General features: G+C 30.5%; 1 long non-coding RNA gene across 1 annotated transcript; it reads right to left on the reverse strand.

Moving 5' to 3' along the window:
• Positions 1–1,163: 1,163 nt before the first annotated feature.
• LOC105177318 (uncharacterized) lies at positions 1,164–6,716 on the reverse strand. Its single transcript, XR_849042.3, has 5 exons — positions 6,391–6,716; positions 6,188–6,304; positions 5,885–6,101; positions 5,187–5,249; positions 1,164–1,493 (listed from the first exon to the last, which is right to left on the reverse strand). It is a non-coding gene; the product is annotated as an uncharacterized LOC105177318 (long non-coding RNA).
• Positions 6,717–7,839: the final 1,123 nt, after the last annotated feature.

The raw sequence follows: 7,839 nt of genomic DNA on the forward strand, positions 1-7,839 counted from the left end.
AGCCTCACACATCAATATACTCCCATCATGGGATGGGCTCAGGATAGTATTCAACAATAAACTAAAAAATACTTATTGCAAATTTCACTACATTTTACTCCTATTTAGAGAAAATAAATTGTATATAATGCAAATTATTAAAGTGTTAAAAATCAATTTTTAAAATTCTACACATTAACATACCACAAACATAGGGTGCGCAGAATGTTGTGGTCAACAAATAAACTTAAAACACTCGTATTTTTTATTATAAATTTCTCTATTTTTTACTTTTCTTTGTGAGCATAAATTAAAGAAGTATATAATGTAAAAAATAGAGCATTAAAGATGTATTTTCAAACTTCGCAAATCAACATGCCCATAGTTTGGGATATGCCGAGAGTAATGCTAAACAAATAGACTAAACAAACTTATATTTTTTACCCTGCTTAGCAAAAATAATCAAATAAATTCAACAATACAAAAGACTAGAGAGTCAAATATGTAATTTTTGAACTTCACACATCAACATACCCAAAACTAAGGGTGTTCGGATAGTTGTGTTGGAAAGAGAGATTTAAAAAGCTTGTATTTTTTACTACAATTTTCTCTAGTTTCTTACTCTTTGTGAAAATAAATTAACAAAATATATAAATAAAATAATTAGAATATTAAAATGTATTTTACAAAATTGACACATCAATATGCATCCAGTACAGACATATGCTAGGTAGAGTTGACAAGCATATAGATGAAAAAGGAACTCGTATTATTCTACTACAAATTTCTTTACTTTTAACTCATATTAAATAAAATGAATTAATAAGATATATAAAACAAAGAAAGCATTAAAGATCTATTTTCCAAATCTTGGATTTGTTCATGCCCCCATGCTGATGGTACTTTCGAATGAATAAACTAAACAAGCTTTTTTATCATTCAATATTGTGAAACATAAATAAATCGTACAATTAAAAACTTATGTATTTTCTATAATGTTATTTTATATTCATACCTTATAAAAATTAAAATATTTCTCAATTTTATTGAATTTCCTGTTATTGCCATTCAGTATAAATTAAATATTTCTAAAAAAGTTTATGCTTAACAACAATGCACTTGCATTTTACTAGTGGATAGAAATAAGAAAATGTACGAAAGTTAGAAATTTTACTTCTTTGGACTTAAAACGAATAATAGTCTTTATTGCTTTAGGTAAAATAGAAGTACAATCTTTTATATCATACAAAGAATGTTGAAATTTTCTACAAACAATGAGTACTAATTTACATTTTAAAAAAAAAAATCTTCTAAAACCCATTAGGCATATTCAGAAGACAATCTGAGACATGTTCGTCGCTATGAAACAAGTCCAAGATAGGTTCGTCGGGCGAACTCTTTTGTTGATATCAACTTCAATAGTGTCGTATGATACGCCACTTCGACTACATCAGTCGACGACTGATATTAGCTTAAATGATGCTTCCGAGGCAATCCTTTGCTCTAATGTCAACCTGAAGAAAACAAAAGGACGAGTCTTTATTAGTAATACACAGCGCAATTGTAACATGGAATCTATAGTCTATCCATATTCGTTTATTAAACCTCAAGGCGCTAGAGTATATATTTGGTATTCAGTTCTATGCTTATATAAATAACATCATCTCACTAAGAATAGTGCGGGAAACTAAAGGTCGAAATAGGGATTTAAACACTCAACTAAAACTGTTTCACTTTGATTGTTTGAAAAAATGCATTTCAACATCATCTAGAACCAAAGTACTGTATCTCTCTCTTCCCCATTGTCATTTTCTAACAAAAAAGCAACCATTGTCCCTATCCATTCCCTCTACAAATTTTTTCCCCATATTTAAAATTCAAAAAATGGTAAAACCATTGGATTTTTCTTTGTACACTACAAGAACTCGATGTGTGACTAATTTCTACAGAACCTTCACATTCTCACCATTCTCATTTGGAAGACATAGGATTATAAATTTTGAGACAACATTAAATGTGTTGGATACGGGAGACATTAGAGTTGAGGCCTACCGGGAGATCATCCTCCACTATTTTTGTTGATTTATTCTTGATTCATAAATTGTGTTAGGTTCCCATGTTGCTATCTCAAAACTTTTTGTTTGTCATAACATTTATGATTCTTGTACAAATTTTACAAACCACCATATTTATTCACATTATTGACATCTGGACTTTGTAGGTGCATCATAACAAAATTTATTGGAATATTGTTATTATACAACCACAAATTAATTCACTTGTGAACTTAGAAAATAAAATAGCACATACTAAATTGACGAATATTTGTCTAGATGCCAAGTATATTTATTATTTTTATAATACACGTGACAACGTATCTTAAAAAGCTTTTTTGGCAAGTACAAGAATTAATAATACATGTCTTTTGTTATCATTTATCACAAGAAAAATTAATTATGCACTTCTTTGAAAACCAAAAAATATATTTTACATCAATCCATTTTTCCAAAAATAGGAAACAACGTGCATCTAAGTTTTCCAAAGAACTAAAAAAAAATGTTTTAAATCAGTTATTATTCACAAAAATAAAAAATTTAACACATTTATCAGGAAGTGAAAAATTACAAGATTTCATGCATTTTCAAAAAGCAAGTAGATGAATAATGATTAAATACATTCCAAACTTTGTCCATTTATACTTCGTTTTCTTTGAAGAGAAATTAGTACACACTTCATACCGATTTTAAAAACTTCATTGGGTAACAAAAAAACATTTGGCAAGAGAGAACAAATCTTTGAGTAAAAAAGAAAACTAAGTGGGTAATATAAATAAAAAGAAAAAAAGTTCTCCATTTTAAAAATGAAAAGAAAAAAAGTTCTCCATTTTAATAATAAAAAGGAAAAAAGTTCTCCATTTTAATATTTATTAAGCTACCAAAAGTTTGTGTTCCTTAAAAATCATTTAACAAAATCTGAAATTACAAATATTCACAAAAAATTACTCATATTGGAAGAGAAATTTAAATTGGCATCTAGACAACCATTCAATATTTAGCATATAGCATTTTATTTTTAAAGTTCACAAATTAAATAATTCGTTGTTGCATAATATAAATTTTCCAACATATTTTTCCATGATACACCTGCAAAGATGATGATGTTAATAACATAAACGAATGTGGTTTCTGTAAAATCACACAAGGATATTAAATGTACAACAACAAAAATTTTTGAAACCACCACATGAAGAAAACCCAACTCAATAAATGAATAAGGAATAAGTCCACAAAGAGATAGGAGGTTTGTTCTCCAATGTAAGTCTCAACCCAATGCTTGCATCCTCCACATTTTGAGCAACCTCAAAATTCAATGATCCCATTATTTTCAAATCAAAATGGTGACAGTGAGGGATTTCCACAGAAATTAGTGCAGTAAATTTGAGCTTTGTTGTTTACACAGTGTAAAATCAATAGTTTCAACCTTTCTCGATTTAAAAATATGGGGAAAAAATCAGGAGAGAAGAATTAATTGGGCACTGGTTACCTTTCATTAGAAACATGAAGAGAGGAAGATGAAGATACAACTACCATTAGGTTTTAGAATGTCGTCAAAATGCATACTTTTAGCAACCAATGTGTGTTTCAGTTGAGCGTTTAAAACCGAATTAAACCTTTTGTTTCCAGCACTATGCTTGATGAAACGAAGCCATTTAGTTCGCACATAACTTGCCAACCAATATATTCTAGCCCCTCTGTGTTTCAATAGACGATTATAGATCACCTATACTTACTTATATACTTGACTTGCATAATCAAATACATTGGATGTTATATACTAACTAATACTTCACGTGAAGAACCAAATAAATGCATGTCACATGTATTACAAAAAATGATATACCAAGTAAGGTGAAACCCTTTTATAATTGTGTGCTACATGCGTTGGGCGCGAAGAAATATTGCCTCCATAGTACAGTTTTAGCATTCTTTGAAAGGCATAAGCAACAGAATTATGAAAAAACTAACACACGGAAGAAAAGAACATCGATAAATCATTCGGGCATTCTTTGAAAGGCATAAGCAATAGATACTGCATAAGGAAGAAACCTTTTTGGAGACACATCACAAAAATAATTATGTGGGTTCATCAACTAGGGAACTAGCAATTGGTTTACGAAGCTTCATCACAGTCAAATTAAGATCTCTTAAAGTAAATCTCAAATAGAAGAAACAGAGAGTGGAGGGATGGCACTTAGATTTCAGAGAATCACATTTATGCATCAAGACCCACATAGGTGAAATTGATTGGTATCAAAGATAATAGTAGAAAGCATATACATTACTTACTGCTCCTAAGATAGATCGCTGATTTCGTTACCTACAGACCTTTCCAAAGATTTCAATAAGGACCAAGAGTGGCATGACAATGAAACCCATAGAAAGGGAGCTGCATTAACCATGATCGCTTATAGGCAAAATAACCGACATTTCCGAACACAAAATCATTCCATAGCTATAATATAATAAATTCAAAAGAAAAGGAGATCACATCCACAAAATTGATAGAAAATAGAGATTTTAGAAACTCTAAAGTTGTCGAGATAAAGCAAAAGCAAGCAAAAAAAGTGAGTTAAAGATTTCTCAATGTGAACTATCCAATTCAATTGTGTCAGGAGGCAGAAGAAAGACAACCACGTGAAAGCAGATTAGGTTCCGGAAAGTCATGGAATCAAAAAGGATATCATTAGTTGAGGCATTACTTACAAGGATGAATGCACATAAAATATCATGCCTTATCTTTTCAGGAAATTGAAAAACGACTTGCCTCGAGGATGAAAAGAGTCCATTGCAATCAATCATCAGTCAACATACATAACTAATAGATGTAAGTGATCGTACAATGAATATTCAAGCGTAGGGACAAAAAACGATTTTGTAGCTGATCATATATATAAGCTAAACAATCTTTCCCAAGTCTAATTCAGGAAAAAATGTACATATGCATCACCTAATATCATATAAAAATATAAGAAAGTGCGTTTTCTTTCTCTTGTTTCTTTTCTTTTCTAATCTTCCTTTTGTTTTTTCTTTTGGTGGCCGGGACTTGGAGGGTGTAAATACTTACACCTATGTTTTCAGTTACATGGCTTCCACCATGTCACATTTAAAAATCTGAAAAATATTTATTGAGACAGAGTAATTAGTTACCTGGCCATACAGTGTAGGTGATATATTCTTCATTTTCTCTAGAAGTTCTAGAAGCACTGGTGCCTGAAAATAAAAGAAATTATATTATTTCCTGGTCTAGTGACATAACCCACAATCACCAGTAGAATCATAGTTAAGACATAACAATTTGTTCACCACAAACCTTTCTTTATCAAAGACAAAAGTAAGAGAAAGCACGCCAAATGATTAATAGGACTAAGCGACGGAGAAATTCAATACGAAAATAACAATGAACATTGCTTCAATGTAAGAATCTGCTTAAGTTACAAAAAGCTTGATATCGCAAAAGAACAACACCAGAAATTAAATTTCACAGAAAATGACCCCAAAAACATGTAGTTTTCCTTGAATATTTTATCACATATGAAAAGGAAAATAGGGCAAACTTATGGAAATAAAGCCTCTAATTGTAGAAAATGGAGGATCAACCACAAAGGCCACAACACATTTCTCTTGTAAATAGAGCAATGTATTCAAAAATTTCTAAATAACACCAATGATTTAGCATTACCAGAAGAAAACATGAAAAAAATATATAAAAAAAAGGAAGGAAAAGAAATAGTTATTTCACCAAGAAGCATGCAACACAAGAATTCACGAGAAGTGTAATCAGTAGTACCATATCAAGAATCAAAATCTGAATAACAAAACTGAAAATAAGAAAACTGGGTTCGTACATAAGAGCTCTCTGAATGCCAAGAAGCCAGGAACACAAGATGATGAATTAACGAGTCATTTTTTGAGAAACTCCAGTCAACCCACCCACGTGCTTGAGGACTTCACCCTTAGAATCTTGATTTTCTTCCACCCCTTCAGAATCTTGGTCCTTCATTCCGGGTAACTTCCAGTGATTCATAGTCTGTTATCTGCCCTTTCTTGAGTGAATTTTGGATTCTGCAATGATATTAGAACCACTAATAAAAAAAATCTAGTGATTCAAAGAAAGCAAGAAATTAAAAAGTGGGACTGCGAAAACTTACGCAATCCATTCGGTTCACATTTCTTCCATCCCCTCATAATCTTGATCCTTCATTCGGGATAACTTTCAGTCGAATTCGTTGTCTTTTATCAGCCGTTTCTTGAGTGAATCTTGGATTCTGCAATGATATTAGAACCATTAGTAAAAATTTTAGGGATACAAGAAAGGAAGCAATTACAATAGGAAAAACTGGAATTGCCGAACTTGCTCAATCCATTCGTTCAAAAGTTGGGGAGAGATGCTGTGGAAGTGTCTTCTTCCATGGAGATGGTGAAAAATGAAATCAGAAGAAAAGGAAAGAAGAGAAGAAAGAGGAGATTGTTCGACGAAAGTGATTCTATATTTATGCTTATATTCCCTCTTTATTTTTTCGATTAATTCTTTACTTTTTTTCACATTTTATTAAAAAATATTATAAATACTAAACAATTATTATTCATATAATATTTATATGTAAAAAATATTTTTACATCAAATTAAATTATTATAAATTTTTTACATATGAAAGTATCAAATATTCAGGACTATTTTAATATTTATATGTTTTTGAATTGAAATACATGATTTTGTCCTAGAATATTATTAGTTAATTTGTTTTGTGTTGAATATATTATGAAAACTATATTGTTTATATAAATTATAGTAAATAAGTTTACATGATATTTTTTCTTAAATAATATTAGTTAAGGTATTTTGTATTGAATAAATTTTGAAAATTATTTATGTAAATTACAACAAATAAATTATATTATTTATATAAATTAAAATAAATAAAATTTTAATATATTTATATTTAAATATAAAAACACATAAATAATTTAATTCATATGTTAAAATTTATAAAATAAAAAATTCAAAAAAAGAAAGAAAAAAGATGCAGAGCAACAGCATCATCGTCTTCGTCAAGCACTCCCCACGCCGCGCGTCTCTGCTTCCACCTCGCGAGCTCCCTCACCATCGCCTCTACCTCTTTTGACTTCTCCGCAACTGAATTGGATTTTTCTATCTCCACGATCGATCTCATCGCCGCCCACCCAGATTTAGGCACGAGATGGAGCGGTGGACCTCCATTGGCATCTATAGCTATACATATACATATACATAATTGTACGTATATATATGTGTAACATACATTTTTAAAGCACCACCCACGAATGTTTTGCGAGTGATTCTGATATTCTATGCTTATATTTATCGTCATTCGTTTCAAAGTAATTTGCACTTTGCCTCCTAAAAAGCGAAGAAATAACAAAATGCCATGCTCCCTTTGCCATAACGGCAAACCGGGAATAGAAAATTAGCATCCGGGTCGGCTCACCAAGATCTTTCGAGAGATTCATCCACCTGATGCGCCAACTATAAAATAAAGAGAAAATTGCATGATAACCCCTGTGTTATTTTCAAACCATTAAAAACTTACTTATGTTATTGATTATGGTTATTTCAATTGCATTATGGATACATGCATCCAAAAACTGTAATACTATTACAACAAAGATTAACGACCGATTTACTAAATTTGAAATTTATTACAATCAGCCATTAGACTTTTAATTGACTTAATGAGATTTGACCATTGGATGAATTTAAATTTTCAAAATGAAAAGACAAAGTGGGAGGGATGAAATAGGTAAACTACTGTTTTGACTAATT

Source organism: Sesamum indicum, linkage group LG9 (genome assembly GCF_026168435.1).
Source record: "Sesamum indicum cultivar Baizhima isolate 11 linkage group LG9, ASM2616843v1, whole genome shotgun sequence".
Lineage (NCBI taxonomy): Eukaryota > Viridiplantae > Streptophyta > Magnoliopsida > Lamiales > Pedaliaceae > Sesamum > Sesamum indicum.